The following is a 19,834-nucleotide window of genomic DNA, read 5'->3' on the forward strand; positions in this document are numbered from 1 at the left end:
CCTTCTCTAACAAAGGATAATGAGTGATCTTTGTCTCAGATGAACATGCTTTCAAACCAAAACTCTTATTATCCAAAATATAAGAGAAGCTATGACTCCCAGCTTTACAACTGCCTGGAAAAGGGTGTATTGCTTGATGGAGAATAACTTTCTGAAGTTGTATTTATTTGCAAGGCATAGTTACAGAGAGAAAAAGAGAGGGAAAGACAGAGGTCCATCTGCTGACTCACTCCCTAAATGGCCACAATGGCCAGGGCTGGGCCAGGCTGAAGCCAGCAGCTTCCTCCAGGTCTCCCATGTGGGGGCAGAGGACCAAGTGCTTGGGCCATTCTCTGCTGCTTTACCCAGCAAAGAGCTAGGGAAGAAGTAGAGCAGCTGGGAGTCAAACTGGCATCCATGTGGGATGTTAGTGCTGCAGGCAGCAGTGTAACTTGCTATGCCACAACACCAGCCCCCAGAAAGAACTCTTATCCCTGGTCTTTCTTTTGAGTCAGAATGCTCCCAGGACTTGTGTTGAAAACCAGAGATCACCACAGAACCCCATGAGAAGAAAAAGGAGCCCCAGAGTAGAGGACATGTTCTGTTTCCTAAGGCAGAAGTTTTTGACTGCCAGAGGCAAACATTCAGTTCAGCCTGGGTGTTTGGGAAACATCCCTCACAACTGTTGATTCCAGTTCAGGTAGTAAATCAGGAAGCTGGTGACTGTCCAGGAGATGCCTGTATCAGAACAGCTTCCACCACCGTGAAGACATAGGCAGGAAATACGTGGTCTATTTGGGGTGGGTCTCACTGGAAAAGCAGGACTCTGAGATGGAAGATAATGCAATGGAATGCTGTTGTTCTAGACTCACTTAAAATCAATAGGTCTGGGATTCTGTGGCCTTAGCTACCTAGCTCTACATCTTTCCTTAAATCCATCCACATTACCACATGGTTTTAATTCTAGGTTTTAAGTCCAAACTAATGTAACATGTTTATTATGTAGAATCATCCATTCTATTGTTGTGTATTGCTGAAGCTGAAGTGATGTTTGAATTGTTAAATGGTATATAAAATAGTGAGTGCTCATGTGTAGAAAACCACAGTGGCTGTTCCAAGTGCCAAACACTCTTGAAGGCAGTTAAGCTTTGAAGTGGTCTTTGAATATTTGAATACATTTATTTTGATAACTAATGTCATTGAATACTCAGAGTCCAGGTGTGAGTTGATTTGATTTTGGTAACTGGAAATATGACCAACATAAGATCTTTGTAGTAGAGAAGAAGCATGTATTACTGAATCTGTTCAGGGATCACAAAGTGACCTGAATTGACCAGTTTGGGGTGGAAATCCCTAAGGCACGACTGGGCCTGGGCCGGGCTGCTGTCGGTGGGGCAGAAGGAGAGGGGAGATGCCTGGGACCAGTGGGCCAAGGCTGCAGGTGTTCCTATTGGCCCCTGGTCACCCGTGGGGCCTCAGCCCCTCTCACAATGGAACCGCACATGCACCTCAGATCGTTTTTACCCCTAATTCCACTTTTAAGAAAAGTTTATCAAGGCTGGCACCATGGTTTGGGGGTGCAACCAGAACTGCAGGGCCTGCATCACAGTTGCTGATTGAAGTCCTTGCCGCCCAAATTCCTGTCCCACTCCAGCCAACAGGTGCAGTGGTGATGGACAGGTGCTTGGACCCCACACCACATGGGAGAACTGGAAGGGGGCTCATCGGCCTTCAACCTCACCCAAACATTGGGGGATCAAACCAGCAGATGGAAGACCCCTGTCTCTATGCCTTTCAAATAAATCTCTTAAAATAAATAAAAAAGAAATGCAAAAATAAAAAGAACCAGCTAAATAGAAGTGAACTGTATGGAGACAAACACCAATATTACATTACTCAACTCTCCACTGCTCCAATGAACAAAGAAGACAAATAAGAGGGATATAGGCCTCCCCTTTTTTGTTATGCTTCCCTTGGTTCTAACTAGCATGGGCTTGCAGAAAATGCACAAGGAATCCATTCTCTTCTGTGGTCAATACATGATCTCAGAATTTCCCTTATTCATTTGCCTAACAGATTTTGATTATGTTACTCTAAGGAAAGGGAAGGCAACAAAACTGCCCTTTTCCCCCATTTTAAAAATCTATTATTTATTTGAAAGGCAGAGTTACAGAGAAGGGGTAGAGACAGATCTTCCATTTGCTGGTTCACTTCCCAAATTGGCCTCAGCTGAGCCAATCTAAAGCCAGGTGCTTCTTCCAGGCCTCCCACATGAATGCAGTAGTTCAAGCACTTGGGCCACCTTCTGATGCTTTCCCAGGCACATTAGCAGGGAGCTAGATTGGAAGTGGAGCAGCTGGGACTTGAATCAGCACCCATATGGGATGCTGGCACAGCAGGCCATGGCTTTACCCACTGTGTTGGTACTGTGTGTGTGTGTGTGTGTGTGTGTATGTATTTTTATTTCAAAGACTCATTTATTTATTTGAAAGGCAAGGTTAGAGAGGGAGAGACATAAGAAAAGAGATCTTTCAACCTCTGGTTCACTCCCCAAATGTCCACAACAGCAGAGGCTGGGCCAAGCCAAAGCATGGAGGCTGAACAGCAGATAATCTTTAGTTATTAATTTAAAATGAATAGGCTGTAGCTGGTGCTGTGGCATATAAGGTGAAGCCACCACATGCAGTGCTGGCATCCCCTATGGGCACTGGTTCATGTCCCAGCTGCTCTGCTTCTAATCTAGCTCCCTGCTAATGTGCTGGGGAAAGCAGCAGGAGATGGCCCAAATACTTGGGCCCCTGAATCCATGTGGGAGAACTGGAAGAAGCACCTGGCTTTGGATTAGCCCAGCTGCAGCTGCTTGCAGCCATGTGGGGAGTAAAACAGCAGACAGAACATCTCTGTCTATTTCTGTGTCTCTCTCTATAATTCTGTCTTTCAAATTAATAAATACATCTTTAAAAAGGGTTTATTAACATATACTATAATCCAATCCAGGAACAGTAAGAGAAGCATTAAATATTGCTACCTATATTTTTATTTATTTTTTATTTTTTAATTTTTTAAACTTTTATTTAGTAAATATAATTTTCCAAAGTACAGTTTATGGATTACAAAGGCTTCCCCCCCATAACTTCCCTCCCACCAGCACCCCTCCCATTTCCCACTCCCTCTCCCATTCCATTCATATCAAGATTAATTTTCAATTATCTTTATACACAGAAGATCGATTTAGTTTATATTAAGTTAAGATTTCATCAGTTTGCAGCACACAGAACATAAAGTGTAAAATACTGTTTGAGTACTAGTTATAGCATTACTTCACATTGGACAACACATTAAGGACAGAGATCCCACATAAGGAGTAAGCACACAGTTATTCCTGTTGTTGACTTAACAATCTGACACTCTTGTTTATGGCATCAGAAATCTCCCTGGGCTCTAGTCATGAGTTGCCAAGGCTATGGAAGCCTCTTGAGTTCACTGAGTTCGATCTTACTTAGACAAGGTCATAGTCAAAGTGGAAGTTCTCTCCTCCCTTCAGAGAAAGGTACCTCCTTCTTTGATGGTCTGTTCTTTCTACTGGGATCTCACTCACAGAGATCTTTTATTTAGGTCCTTTTTTTTTCTTTTTTGCCAGAGTGGCTTTCTGCTCTCCTCCGCACGCGGAGGAGCCACACCGGACCAGATGCTTGTTGTTCCCTTTTTTTACAAGTCCTTTCTATAGTAAAGTAAGAATAAGTAAACAGCAAACTCCCAAAGCAAGAATGAGTAGAGAGAAGTGAGAAAGAACAAAGTAACGAACTTCCCCACGAACTCTCCAACGCACTCTCCAACCAACCCACACCACCATGCTGTCTCTGTCCTCCTATATAGTCCTCTCCACCAATCCGTGCTCTGCTACCCACACGCCAAGCGCGCCGCTCTCCTCCAATCAGGAGCGGCTCTTGCAGCTTATCAAGTTGGTAAGGGGCAGCTGGGTAGAAGCTGTACGCTCCTCTCCCAGCACCACATTGTGGGAGAGCAGATGCATAGAATAAGTCTTAATTCCAGTAACAGTATAGTCTGAGTTGCTCCCCACAGATCCCCCTTTCTTTTTTTTTTTTTTTGGCGTTGATACGCGCCTGTGTAAAGTTCAGCGTGATCTTCATGCTATTGACTGTCTTGTTTGTCGTGCTACTTCAGAGTTCATTGAAAAATGTCCCATATTCAAGATCCCAGGGATTGGTTATTCATTGTTTTTCTTCCTCAAATAGAGTTTTTTTCTTCTAGCTCTTCTGCTGGTAGGTTTACCAACCGAATTCTTCTCTCAGGGGTCCATATTGGTTGTGCCGCACCTGTGGAAAAAAACAAACGGCGCCTCGTATTCTTCTGAGTAAGGGGAATGGGCCTTTCCATTGGTTGTCCTGTAAATCCTTCCACATTACCCACTGTATTGATTCCTTATCAGCTGATTGAGCATGCATTTCTGCAGGTGTTTTACCGTTCTTTTTCTTGTTCAAAAAATTAATTGTATAAAGAGCTAGGGCCAAGGCATCCTTGTTGGATGTGGCCATTTCCCCTATTCCCCCTTTTTGTTTAATTATTAAATTTTTTAAATATAAGTGAGTGCGTTCTACCACAGCTTGCCCTTGTGGATTGTATGGAATACCGGTAATATGGGAGATTCCGAATTCTTTCAAAAATGCAGCAAAACGAGTTGATGTATATGCTGGGCCGTTATCCGTTTTGATCACATGAGGAACTCCCCAGGCTGCAAAAGCCTGCAAGCAGTGTTGGATTACTTGTTGTACTCCTTCTTTATTCATGGCTCTGGCCATAACTACACCTGAATATGTATCTACAGTGACGTGAACACAGCTTTGTCGCCCAAAAGAGGGGATATGTGTAACGTCCATCTGCCAGATATGTCCTGGTTTAAGGCCACGGGGATTGGCTCCCGCAGGAATCTTTGGAACTATGGTAACAACGCACTTTTCACAGGATCTAATAATATCTTCTGCTTGCTTGCGGGGAATATTAAATTTAAAACTTAAAGTGTGGGTGTTAACATGCCATTTAGAGTGATATTCTTTAGCTTGTTCCAAAGCGGTGGATGCAAGCAAGAATCTTGAATAATGATCTGCCATCATGTTTCCTCGAGTAAGTGGGCCAGGTAAATTAGAATGAGCTCTTATGTGGCCTATGTAAATAGCATGCTCTCTTTGATTTAATAACCCCTGATTTTCACTTAAATAAGAATAGACTGAGGAGGATTTAAGAATAAGGCACTGTGTAGCAAGCATCTGAACTGCATTCACCACATATGCACTATCAGACAAAATATTCATGGGCGCGCTCTCTCTGCGTAATACTGTTGTGATAATAGCTAATTCTGCATGTTGTGGAGAAGGGGATGCTGTTAAGACAAAATATCGTTGATTGTTAAATATAGCTGCTCCTGTTCCGCCTTTAGCTCCATCCGTAAATATGGTAACTGCCCCTTGAATTGGATCCCTTCGCACCTTCTGCACCCGTTTTATTGAAACCTGTGTGCAGAAGTTAACAAATGGATGGCGAGGGTAGTGATTGTCAATCTCTATTTGTAGAATGAGAACTATGTATGCCCATTGCCAGCATTCCCTTGTAAAGGCTTCTACTGCCTCTTGAGCAAAGGGAACTACACATCGCTTTGGAGTCTTCCCCACCATTTCTGTCACCTTTTTTATTGCTGTTAATATCAAATCAGCCACCGCTATGCCTTGGGTGTATAGTACACGCGGTGCATGTGAATGTGGGTATACAAACAACAAGGGTCCTCCTTGCCAAATGACTGCGAAGGGATACAGCTGTTCCATAAAGATTAATATTTCTAGGGCTTGTTGTGGATCACATCTTTCCATCTGCATTGCTTTAATTTGTTTTTTGATTTTCTGTAACGCCAAGCGGGCTTCTTTTGTCAATCTACGAGGGGAATCAAGCTGGGCATCTCCTTCTAAAATATTGAATAATGGCATCATATCTTCGGTTAATTTACAATAGGGCCTCAACCAATTTAAATTGCCACATAATTTTTGGAAGTCATTAAGGGTCTGCAACCCATCTATTGCAATTTCAAATTCTAATGGGGTCACCTTTTCAGAAGTTACTTAAAGCCCTAAGTACTGTACTACTTCCCCTTTTTGTATCTTCTCTGGCGCTACTTGTAACCCAACTTTTTCCAAATATAATAGCAGCAGCTTATATGCTTCCATAAGGTGACTTTCACTTTCAGCCGTTATTAACAAATCATCCATGTAGTGTAAAATTTGTACTTTTGGGCACTGTTGTCGAACCGGCTCTACTGCCTGGTCAACATATAGCTGGCATATGGCAGGACTGTTAGTCATTCCTTGGGGAAGCACCTTCCAATGCTTTGGGATCATAGTAGGAACTGGGAGTCCGGGTTGTAATGCCCCCATGGGTTGCATCCGCTGATTAACAGCCCGTAAATCATGCAACAACCGGTATTTCCCCGATTTTTTCTTTATCACGAATATTGGCGTATTCCATGGGGAGGTTGATGGTTGCAAATGGCCTGCCTCTAATTGTTGTAACACTATATCATTTACCGCAGCCAACTTTTCCTGGGTAAGGGGCCACTGTGGTATCCACTTTGGCTTGTTGTCCAGCCATGACAATGGCAGTGGCTGCATCTCAGTGGCCCCCATGAAAAACCCGTGTCCTGTCTTTTAAAATCGCCTTTGGGCTGGGCTAGGTCCCTTCTGCCTTCTCTGGAGCCTAATCCTCTCTCCTGATATCCCTTTTTATACATAATACGCCATCCTGTAGAACTCTCCAATTGGTCCTCATTTGTTAATGTCAGTCCCAATTGTTCTAAAATGTCTCTTCCCCATAATGTGATGGGGAGTGCACTAACATAAGGTTGCACATTTCCCTTGTTCCCTTCTTGATCCTGCCAATGAAGCACCTGAGCACTTCTTGATGGTGTCATGGCCGCACCTAGGCCTACTAAAGTATTATCTCCTGGCTGAAGGGGCCATGACTTCGGCCAATCATTTTCTGAAATTATACTTACATCTGCACCTGTATCTAGCAGGCCCTGAATCGACTTTCCTCTAATGGTTAAGGTCCACAGAGGTCGATCTGCTAAAGGTAGGGACAAGGCTGCAAATTTCTCCCCTTGGGGTCCATGAACATCCTGTGCTCCAATCATGATCAGCATTTGAGCCACAGGTTCTTCTGGCTTGATTTGAATAATACCCTTTGTAGATTGTATTAGCACTTTTAACTTATCAAAAGGTAATTGAATGACTCCGGTAATGACCATTAGGCCTCTTAAAGCATTTGTTTCTTTTCCTATGATTATTCCAAGTCCCTTATGCTCCGCTGAAATTGTTTCTGCCCTCACCTCTATGGCTTGTGGCCCCATTTGAGGTGTTAGTACCGAATATTCGGTGGCTCGTAACTCTGCGCAGTAAATATTTGGTTTTTGTATTGTTGGGACCGTGGCACCCACCGATTGTTTTGGCCCCAGGGTGCAGGGGCCCACATTCCGTTTTTTTGCTGTTGTCCATATACACCTGATCTTCTTATGGGGCCCGGCTCATTTGGCATCCTCAGGGGATTGCCTGCGCTATTCATTTTAAAGTAACATTCACTGACCCAATGATTCCCTCTTCTACAGCGTGGGCAAAGGCCTGGTCTTCTCGAGTTCTCTATGCCCTGCCGATCTCGGGCTGGAAATTTCGCCCTACATTCCCTCATTAGATGCCCTTCTCGACCACATCTAAAGCATTTTCGTCCCCTCATTTTCTGTCTAAATTGTCGGGTTACAGCTACTGCAGCATGTGATCCAGAAGCTACATCATCCATGACATCCCTACAGATTTTCAAAAAGGTAGGGATGTCTTTATGCTGCCATTTTCTAAGAGCTTCACGACATGTTTTATTGGCCTGTTCATACGCCAATCTTCTGACTAAGGGCATTGCTTCTTCCACAGTTTCAAAAATGTTTCCTGCTGCTTCCATTAATCTGTTCACGAAGTCGCATAAGGTTCAGTAGGGCCCTGTACTATCTTAGTTAGGCTGTGTCTTATTTCTCCTTTTCTGGGTATCACCTTCCAGGCTCTTCTTGCTATCTCTCTCACTTGTAAGAGGACAGCTGTTGGTAATCGGGCCTGCTCATCGGGATTGGCAAATCGCCCTTCTCCATTTAACATTTCCTCATCCCATGCTTGATTCCCTGCTTGATAGTTCTGCTTTGAATATTCTCGCGTGAATTCTTTATAAGCAGCTAACCATAAGAGGAAGTCACCCCCGCCCAACACCGCCTTTACTAAGTTTCTCCAATCCTCGGGTATTAGGCCTTGCTGCCCAATGTTATCAAGGATTGCCTGAGTGTAACTTGCATGGGGCCCATACAATTGTACTGATTGTTGCAACTCTTTAAGTAATTTATGGTCAAGAGGCGTCCAACCCCTGTTTCCCTGTTGATCCTGAATTACAGGAAACACCTGGCCTGGTTCCTGGTACTGCTCCCAAGCAGGTTTTCTATAAACAGCTCCCCTTTGCTTGCTTTCGGTTCTCGGCCTTTCTATCTCCTCCTGCATACCTACTCCCTCCATCACTCCTTTTTCCTCCTCCCACTCTTCTTCAATCTCATGTGGAAAAAAGGGGCTTTTCTTTACAGGAGGAAACTTTGGTAGTACTAATGGGCGATACCGGGGTGGTGATTCATCCTTTATGGTTGAATTTGCCAGCCTTGTAGGGCCAGGATATATTCTTGGCATCTCTCTCGGGGGCAAGGTTCCCTCTTCAGCTTCCTTCTCCCCCACGTAAGCTTCCTGGCTCTCTAAATCCTTCTTTGATTTTCTTCTCACCTGTTTGTTACAATAGCTGCTCGCCTGGCTGCCCTGCCATAATTCTTCCTGCAATTCACTCCCCTCATTAAGCAACAACTCGATCCCTTCCGTGGGGTCCTGAAGCACCTGATCAACGAGTTGCCACAGCTTCAGCACTTCTATCGATTCCCCAGCCTCACGTAATTTCCATCCCACCTGCCTCCACTGCTGTAGAAACCAGGGGGACGTCTCCACGACTGCTCTTACGAATGCATGAATTTTCCTGCCCCCTCGTTTCCCTCGCTTAGAAGAAAAGCTGCGAGGAGGTGGGGAGTAGGAAGAGAGAGAAACCACATTCAGCCCACAATGGATGATCTTTAGGGAGAAATAGAGAATGGTGCCTAGCAGGAGGAAGAGGTAGCCAGTGGGCAAAGAGTAGCCAAAGAACTCCATTGTCTGTACCGTCTGTGACATGTTGGAGCGGTGGGCGTAATGGAAGACTGAGTCTCCCAGACGTTCCCAGTTAATACCTCTTTCCTAGCTTCTAATTTTCTTCCCCCATGGCTTTTATCCTGGGTTCTAACTAGCTTTTCACCGGCACTCTTTCCGTCCGGCCTTCCCCTAGGCTCTTTGCTAGTCTCTCTCTCCGGTAATTTCCCACTTCTTCCCGTTTTTTCCCTCCTAGGTTTCCTATCTGAGTCACGGCACCATTTGCTGCTCCTCCGCACACGGAGGAGCCGCACCGGACTGGACGCTTGTTGTTCCCTTTTTTTACAAGTCCTTTCTATAGTAAAGTAAGAATAAGTAAACAGCAAACTCCCAAAGCAAGAATGAGTAGAGAGAAGTGAGAAAGAATGAAGTAACGAACTTCCCTGCGAACTCTCCAACGCACTCTCCAACCAACCCACACCACCATGGCGTCTCTGTCCTCCTATATAGTCCTCTCCACCAATCCATGCTCTGCTACTCACACGCCGAGCGTGCCGCTCTCCTCCAATCAGGAGCGGCTCTTGCAGCTTATCAAGTTGGTAAGGGGCAGCTGGGTAGAAGCTGTACGCTCCTCTCCCAGCACCACATTCTGGGAGAGCAGATGCATAGAATAAGTCTTAATTCCAGTAACAGTATAGTCCGAGTTGCTCCCCACAGCTTTCCATACCTAAAATACTCTCATGGGCTCTTCAGCCAGATCTGAGTGCCTTAAGGGCTGATTCTGAGGCCAGAGTGCTGTTTAGGACATCTGCCATTCTACAAGACTGCTGTGTATCGCACTTCCCATGCTACCTATATTTTATATAGTCTAAGTATTGTATAAACTAAAATATACAACACTAGGAGTATGCTATCAGTAATTACACTACCAATCTCAGTGATTATAAATAAGAATTTTAGCAACTATACTGATTCTGAACAGTGATTCAATGTTTCTGTTTTTAAATTTAAAAATGCCCCTGAACTTGAATGTTTCTGTGTAGCTCCTCATAGAACTACAAGCCTTAGAAGTTCTATGCTGTTTAGCATTTCATCTTCGGTGCCAACTTGATTTTTACACTGCCAGTTTATAAAACACTTCACAGTCATGTGAACCTTACCATAAGATAGGACTGTGTAGAATAAATCCTTTAACTACAAAGACAATCTTATCTCACAAGGGAGGAAGATCCAGAGGGGTCAAATGACTTGCTAATGTCACTTAGCTCTGTTGGCACAGAAACAAGGAAAGCTCTCAGCTTCCTGCCACCTCCCCTTACACCACCTGCCTCAACTAGATGAGCCTGTAATTTTAAGGACGCTCAGGCCCCATGAGTTTAAATGAATTTTTCAAGGTTACATGACAAGTACCAAAGCCAGAAGTAAAAATTATTGCTTCCATCTTTCTCTTCCTTGTCCACAATGGAAGTTTGATGTACACTTATGCATTATTCAAATATCATTTACAACCAAGAAGCATTATTTTTCCCCAAAAATAACAATGACACTACTTTTTCCATTGAGGAAGTTATTTTAATGGATCATGCAAACATACTTGTTTTGTTTTTTACTTTGAGATGCAAAGAAATGAACAAGTAGACAGAGAAGTGGTATTCACCCTCTAGTTCACTGCTGAAATGTCCACAGCAGTCAGGGCTGGCCCAGGAGCAGGGAACCTAATCATCTGAACCATCACTTGCTAGCTACCAGGGTCTACATTATCTGAAAGTTGGAGTCAGGGGCTGGAACCGGGAATCAAACCCAAAAACTCCAATGTGGGACACAGACATCTGAACCATAAGGCTGCACCCTGGCTTCCAGACTTGTTTTTTCACCAGTCCTCTGAAAATTAAAGTTAATTACAACCTGAAATCCAAGACTAAGTAGTCCTCAAGTGTGTGTGTCTATGCAAGTTTATGCATGAGAGTTACTTAGGTTGCCCAAGAGTCTGCAGTTTAGAGAGAACAGAAGAGTGAAACATGTGTCAGAGGATGTCAGCATTGGAGAGGTGGCTGTGCTCTAGTCAGAGGCTGAGGAGGACAAGTCCACAGAGAGCAGCAGCACCAAGGGAGAATGCTATACTAGCAAGTAAGGAGAAAAAATGTTGAAAAACAAATATGTGAAAAGGATTTATTTATCTGGAAGACGGAGTTATAAAGAAGGAGAGACAGGGAGGGGGAGAGAGAGATCTTCCATCTGCAGGTCAACCCACCAAATACTCACAATGGCTGGGACTGGGTCAGATCAAAGCCAGGATCTGGAACTCCACCCAAGTCTCCCTCATGGGTGGCAGGGACTCAAGAACTTGGGTTGTCTGCTGCTTTCTCAGATGCATTGGCAGAGAGCTGGATGGGAAGTACAGCAGCTGAGACACAAACAGTGGCCATATGGGATGCCAGCATCAGTGGCAACAGATTATCCTAATGCATCACAACACTGGCTCCAACAAATGAACTTAGGTAATCAAGTCCAAATGCCAGGGAAACATCAGATAAAATGCCAAGGATGAGCATTGTGGTGCAGCAGGGTAAACCACTACTTGGGAGGCATACCTCATTCTTAAGTATGAGGATGTCTTTTAACCACTTTTGTACAAGAGAGTACAAGCCAGAACACCATAGCATCTTCCAGATTCGGCACTGCCTGTTCTCAGGGGGCCCCCCACAAACTCCTGTGGTTCCCCTGGGCAGTTTGTTTTGGCTGGAGCCAGCCAGAACCCTGGGGTCATTGGAGTAGGAAATGGGATTAAAGGATTTCATGCTGCAAAACTGCTCCAAGCCAGTTTTTTCACTGAGAGACAGAGACCCAGAATGACCTCCCCGGAGCTCACAAGACCATGCCTGGACACCTGGCAGGGAAAAAGTTGGAAAAAAAAATCCAGATTCTGGAATCTTCTGGAGCATTCTAGAATATTCTAGAATTTTCCCAGAATGTCCTAGAGATTTTGTAGGATGTTCCAGAATGTTCCAAAATGCCACCTAGTGATCCTAGGGGGATTCTGGGATGCAGGTCTGAGTGGAAATTCCCCAGCCAGGTGCGGCGGGTGTCCTGGTGCTGTGCCCAGCCCGGCTGACATTTACACAGCGCACATAGCCTAAGCACCTGCACACATGGGAGGAGAGTCAATGGGGTGTGGCCACTCCAGGACATCCTGTGCTGATTTCTGGGGGCCGTAGTAATTTCCAGCCCATCAGAAGAGGTCCTTGGCCCCCCAAGATGGTCACCGGGCAATCTGGAATGTTCTAGGACATTCTACAAAAATCTAGAAATACTGAGAACATTCTAAAAAATTCCAGGACCCCCAAAGACTTTCACTGCATGTTCTGGGAACATTCTAGAAAATTCTGAGAATATTCACCATTGTTTCTAGAACATTTCTAAAACCCCAATGATGCCTACCTGGTGTTCAGGAAAAATTCCAAGAACATTCTGGAAACATTCTGGAAAAATTTCTGAGAGCATTCTTGAAAATTCTGAGTGTATTCTAGAACGTTTTAGTAAATTCTATGACCCCTGAAGACACTCAGCAGGTATTCTAGAAAAAGTTCTAAGAACATTCTAGAAAGTTCTTAAAAAACTCCATAAAATTCTAGAATATTCTAAGACCTGAGAAACACTCGCCTAGTGTCCTTGAAACATTCTAGAAAATTCTGGAAAATCCCTAGCCCCAGAGAATCCATAATGGAAGCTCCTGGAAGCTCCTGGAACATTCTGGAATGCCCCGGGACCTCATCCCATCCCAGTGCCAACCTGGATGTTTGCACAACCTCAGCCCTGCCCACTTCTCCCAAGCCCTGGCTATAAAGAGATGCCTGGTAGCAGCCGGTTCCAGACGACGAAAAGACGATGATGAAGGCTCTCATTCTTGCCCTTGTGGTGGGCGTGGCCTGTGCCCAGGTATCAATCACTCGCATCATTTGTGCAATGTTCCATAATGTCCTAGAATGTTCCAGAATGTTCCAGATGATTGCAATAGACTCTCTAGCAGGCCCTACGGGAGCAACTGGAATGTTCCAGAATATTCCAGGATGTTCTAGAACACATCCAGACAATTCCACAATGTTCTAGAATGTTCCAGAATCTATCCAATTTTGTTCCTAACAATTCTAGGATGTTCTGGAATGTTCTAGAATCTCTCCCCCAGAATATTACAGAACATTCCGGAATGTTACAGACAGTCCCAGTAGACTCTAGCAGGCCCTAGGGAAGCATCCAGAGTGTTCCAGAAAAATTCCATAATGTTCTAGAATGTTCCAGAATGTTCTAGAAAATGCTTCTGGAACTTCCCAGCATGCCCCAGGATGTCCCAGCATGCTCCACAATGCCCTGAAACATTCCACCATGTTCCAGCATGCCCTGGCACACCCTGAATGCCCACCTCTCCCCCTGAAGTTGAAGGCCAGAACTACTTCAAGTTCCTGGTGCAGGAGAATGGCCACATCTTCTTTCTCAATCAGAATGTGGGCACCGATGGCACTGCCACCTGCGTCACCCTTACTGCTGGTGAGCCCCCTGCACACACATGTGGATACAGCCAGCACCTGCTAGAAAGAGAGTCTGACCCTGACTGTATACACAGACCCTGAGTGTATGCAGCCAGTCCAGAGCTTGACCCTGACTGTATACATGGATCCTGAGTGTATACAGTCGGCTCCTACTAGAGACACACATTGCAACCTGAAAGCCTGACCCTGCTGTATACAGTTAGCACCCACTAGAGAGAGATACATTCTGACCGTGACCGTATACAGTCAGTGCCTACTATGCAGAATAACTTTGACCCTGGTGCATCCTAGAGGGGCTTGGCCAGCTGTATACTGGTGGCACACACTAGAGAGAGAGCCTGACCCTGGCTGTGTTCAGGCAGCACCTACTAAATACAAGATCCTCAACCCCAGCATACCCTAGAGGGGGGCTCGGCCAGCTGTATACAGTCAGTGCATACTAAGTAGATCCCATCCTGTCCGGGGTGGGCTTGGCTGACTGTATACAGTCAGCACCCACTAGATGGGGCAAGCACATACAGTCAGCACCTACTAGATATCTGGGGCAGGTTTTGCTGAATGTATACAGTCAGTGCTTACTGAACAGAACCATCCCAGCCCCATCCTATCCTGGGTGATTTTGGTTGACTGTATACAGTCAGCACACACTAGAAGGAGCCATCCTGACTGTGACTGTATACAGTTGGTGCAGACCCAGTGGTAGTTAGTGGGCACCCTCTAGACAGAGGCACCCTCGGTGTACACAGCACGGAGCCCATGCTGCCTGAGGTGCATCTGGCTGGCTGTATACAGTCAGCGCCCACTAGACAGGGCAAGTGTATACAGCTGGCGCCACCCACAGCCCAGGACCAGGAGCTGAGCGATGAGCACCTGGCACAGTTCTTGGTGTTAATGAAGGAGAACGGGATCCCCGGGAGAACATGGAGTGTGTGGCCAGCATGGGTGAGCTGGGGGTGTGGCCAGTGTGGAGGGTTCATGGCCAGGATGGGCATGGCTGTCATGAGTGAGCCAGGGGTGTGGCCAGGGTGGAGGCATGGCTGTGAGCTGGGGGCATGGCTGACATGGATGAGAATCAGGTGTGGTCTGGGTGGAGGGGAATGAACTGGTGGGTGTGGCCTGGGTGGAACATTCCAGGGGGTTCCAGAAAAATCTAGAAAACTCTAGAACGTTCCATGGAGCCACCAGGCCATCCTGTGCTGACTCAGCCAATTTCTCCTCCCTGACAGACACCTGTCCCCAGTGATGATGCTGACGCCCAGGTGAGCAGTGTGGTGCCAGCCAGTCCTCACACCTTCCCAGGGGAACATTCTAGAGTGTTTCCGAAATATCCCAGAATGTTCTAGATGTTCAGGCAACAGGAATATTCTGGAACATTCCAGAGCATTCTGCGACATTTCCAGAATGCTCCACATTTTTTTCTCATCCCCAACAGGTAAAAAGCCAAAGTCTCCCTGCCCCTCACTTGCAATCTCTGCTGGAAGCTTCTGGAATGTTCTGGGATGTTTTCAGAATGTTCCAGAATGTTCTGGAATGTCCCATAAGCCTCTGTCCCCAGCTCGCTCTCAGTTTCTCTTTCTCATTGATGTCATAAACTGATTGCACACGACTGTGGATTCTGTGGTCTCTCTGGAATGCTCCCACATCTGGCTCCCAGAGGCCCTTGGGGCCCCCATGTCTGGCTCAGAATCCCCTGGGAGAAGCCACGCCCTCACTTCTGGCTCCCAGAAACCCCTAGGTCCCCTACTCCAGCGCCATCTTCCCCACCACCCACACCTTGTGGGAACATGGGGTTGGGGATCAGGACTATCAATCACCATAGTCCTGCCCATTTCCAGGCCCCAAGCCTGCACCAGGGGCTGCATTGGTGTCTCTAAAGCTCCATACAGGTCTCCATCTGGGTCTCAAAGGCTCCATATGGGTCCCCAGGGGCTCCATACGGGTCTCTAGGGCTTCATCCGGGTCTCCAGAGCTCTATCCAAGTCCCCATGGCTCCATCCATATCTCCAGGGGCTCCATCCAGATCTCTAAGGCTCCATCCAGGTCTCTAGCAGGTGCACGGGCCCACCAGGAGCTCCATCCAGGTCTCTAGGGCTCCATCTGGGTCTCGGGGGCTACAACCAGTTCTCTAACAGGTGCACAGGGCTCCATCCGGGTCCCCATGGCTCCATCCATATCTCTAGAGGCTCCATCTGAGTCTCTAGCAGGTGTCTGGGGCTCCCAGGAGCCCCATCTGGGTCTTTAGGGCTCCATCTGGGTCTCCAGGGGCTGCATCTGGGTCTCTAACAAGTGCACAGGGCTCCATCTGAGTCTCTAGGGGCTCCATCTGGGTCTCCAGGGATCCATCCAGGTCTCTAAGGCTCCATCTGGGTCCCCAAGGCTCTACCCATATCTCTAGGGGCTCGATCTGGGTCTCTAGGGGCTCCATCCAGATCTCTAACAGGTGCATTGGGCCCCAAGGAGCTCCATCCAGGTCTCTAGGGCTCCATCTGGGTCTCTAGCAAGTGCCTGGGGCTCCCAGGAGCTCCATCCAGGTCTTTAAGGCTCCATCCGAGTCTGCAGGAGCTCCATCTGGGTCTCCAGGGATTCATCCAGGTCTCTAAGGCTCCATCTGGGTCCCCAAGGCTCTACCCATATCTCTAGGGGCTCCATCTGGGTCTCTAGAGGCTCCATCTGGGTCTCTAGCAGGTGCCGGGGGCTCCCAGGAGCTCCTTCCAGGTCTTTAGGGCTCCATCCAGGTCTCCAGGGGCTCCATCTGGGTATCTAGGGGCTCCATACAGGTCTCCAGGGCTCCATTGGGTCTCCAGGGGTTGCATCCAGGTCTCTAGCAAGTGCACCGGGCCTCCATCTGGGTCCCCAGGGCTTCATCCAGGTCCCCAGCAGGTGCCCAGGGCCCCCAGGAGCTCCATTTCCAGTCCAGCTGGAACCCTCCCCCCAAAGCTGGGGACCCCCAAGGCCCCTGGGCCAGAACCGTGGAAAATGCAGAGACTGTGGGAACATGGCTAGGCAACTCCATGAAGGCATCCTCCACGCCTCTGGCTTTCTCTCGTTGCTAGGCAACCCCGTGCAGGCTTGCCCGGGGCTGCGGGGCTTAACCCAGTTGCTAGGCAATCCCTCAAAGGTGCGTTCAGGGCCTCTGGCTTAAGCAAGTTGCTAGGCAATCCCACTCATGCACACTAATTATTTAATTATTTTTTAAATTAATTTTAAAAGAATTTTAATGAATTTTTTTTTTTAATTTTTTGACAGGCAGAGTGGGCAGAGAGAGCGAGACAGAGAGAAAGGTCTTCCTTTGCCATTGGTTCACCCTCCAATGGCTGCTGCCGCCAGCGCGCTGCGGCTGGCGCACCACGCTGATCCGATGGCAGGTGCCAGGTACTTCTCCTGGTCTCCCATGGGGTGCAGGGCCCAAGCACTTGGGCCATCCTCCACTGCACTCCTGGGCCACAGCAGAGAGATGGACTGGAAGAGGGGCAACTGGGACAGAATCCGGTGCCCCGACTGGGACTAGAACCCGGTGTGCTGGTGCTGAAAGGCGGAGGATCAGCCTAGTGTGCCGCGGCGCCGGCCAATTTTAATGAATTTTTAAATGGAATTTGAATGTCTTTTTACATTTTTAATTTTTACTTAATTTTTAATTTTTAATGAATTTTTAAATGAAATTTTTAAGAAATGTATTTTTAGATTTTCTGATGATAGCCATATTGGAGTCTGGCAAATTCTCGTTCTGACATCAGCAGCAGAATGTTGGATCCTGGCAAATTCTCATTATGACAGGAATGACAGGCATCTCGGAGGCTGGCAAATTTTTCTGACAGGAGTGGCAGCCATGTTGGAGTGTGGCAGTGTGTTTTCTGATGTCAGTGGTGGCCATCTTGGATTCTGGCAATTGTTTTGACAGGAGCTATAGCCATATTGGATCCTGACAAATTTTCTCTGACAAAAACTCAAGGGAGTCCCTGTAAGAAAAGGTGTCTTTCAGACCCAGGACCAATTTGCTGACAGAAACTTGTATGAGAATTAAAATGTTTTTCCTGAGTGACAGGTCTATTCTGAGTGATGGACAGGTTTCTGAGTGATGGACAAGGGTGACTGGGTGATGGACAGGTGTCCCCGCCAAGAGCCCTGGGACCCCCAGAGACCCTCAGAGACCCCCAGAGATGCTGAAAGACACTGAGAGAACCCCAGAGACAACTGGGACCCACAGAGACCCCCAGGGACCAACAGAGACCCTCTGGGAAGTGACTATAAGAACCTGGAAGTACACCAGAAGTACCCAAAAATGGGTATAAACAGAACCAAAGTGACTGAAAATGGGTATACAATGGCCGGAAGTGGACCGGAAGTGACTTAGGAACCCAGAAGTAGACTAAAGTGAGTCTGAGAACCCCGAAGTGACATAAATTAGCTGGAAGTTAGTGACTGTAGGAATCGGGAAGTTGACTGGAATTGACTCTGGGAATGCAGAAGTGGACTGGAAGTGGGTCTAGAATGACCAGAAGTGGGTTTAGGAAATTGAAAGTGGACCAGAAATGAATGCAAAGAGGGGAGGGAAGGAAGGAAGGGATGAGTCATGCTGAGACTCCTGCTGAGTCATCAGGAAATTCTGCTGAATCATCACTAGCACACACCTCGTGAGCCATCATTATACATACCCACTTAATCCTCATTATCCCAGACCTGGTGAGTCATTGAGAAACTTCTGCTGAGTCACCATTTTATACCTGCTGAGTCATCATTACCTACCAGGCATCCTTACCCACAAAGGTAGACAACTACACCTGCCAAGTCATACTCTTAGGCCAGTGAGTTGCACTTCTAAAATTGCCGAATCATGCTTCCAGACCTCCTGAGTCGTGCTTCTAAACTTGGTGAGTCATGCTTCAAACATGAACCCTAACCCGAATCCCATCCCCACCCTAACCTTGACATCAAACCTAACCTGCTGAGTCATGGCACCAGGCCAGCTGAGTCATGCTTCTACCCCTAAATCTAACCCAAGGTTGCAAGGAAGGAAGGAGGGGCCCCTTGCACCTGCTGGGACTGGATGGAGGTCCTGAGGACCCCATGCACCTGCTGGAAACCAGGATGGAGCCCCTGGGGACCCAAATTGAGCTCTGGAGACCCAGATGGAGCACTGGAGAACCAGATGGAGCCATGGAAACCCAGATGAGGCTCCTAGAGACTGTATGGATCCCTGTGCACCTGCTAGAGACCCGGATGGAGCCCTAGAGACCTGGATGGAGGCCCCGGTGCCTGGATGGAGGACCTGGGGACCTGGCTGGAGGCCTGGAGACCCAGATGGAGACCAGATCTGTATGAAGGCCCTAGAGACTGAATGGAGCCCTGGGGACCCAGATGGGGCAATGTATACCTGCTAGAGACCAGGATGGAGCTGCTGGGGACCACCCTATCTCTCAGGACCCCTTGACAGGGCTCAGGTCTCTAAAGAGAACATGTGGGGACCAGGTAGGTGGTAATGATGAGTCAGCAGAAATTTCATGATGACTCAGCATAAATGGATGGTGCTGACTCAGGAGTGAGGAAATGGATGCACAGGAGGAAGTGGTGGCCCTTTGTGAACTTCTGGCTGTGGGAGACCCTGAGGAAGTGTGCTCCCAGCACTGAAGGATGCAGGATCTCTGTACTTGCGAACTCCAGATAGCTGGGTCTGGGGAGAGTGCAGGGGTGACCTGTGCAGGCCCTGCTGCAGCCACCCTGGGACCTTGAGGCCAATCCCGTGGGTGCCACTGGGCCCCTCTGGGTCTCTCCCAGCCAGTGCTGTGCCAATCCTCCCTTCTTATCTCTGGCTCTCAACTGATTCTGGGATTTTTCCAACCCGGAGGTGGGGGCACCAGACCAGAGGTCAGGGAATGGTGGGGGGTAAGGGCCACCAGGTGCCCCGTACACCCTGTGGGAGCCCACCCACGACCCCACCACATGGCTGTGGAGGAAGGCTGGCTGCAGGGTTTCTGGAGGCCCCAGGGCTGGGAGTGAACCCTGGTACACACGCCTGCTGGAGGGCACAGAGAATGCAGCTACTCCCCCTCAGTGTGGGGTGAC

The sequence above is a fragment of the Oryctolagus cuniculus genome, chromosome 13 (genome assembly GCF_051225735.1).
Source record: "Oryctolagus cuniculus isolate XC-2025 breed Fujian yellow rabbit chromosome 13, ASM5122573v1, whole genome shotgun sequence".
In the NCBI taxonomy this organism is placed as follows: domain Eukaryota; kingdom Metazoa; phylum Chordata; class Mammalia; order Lagomorpha; family Leporidae; genus Oryctolagus; species Oryctolagus cuniculus.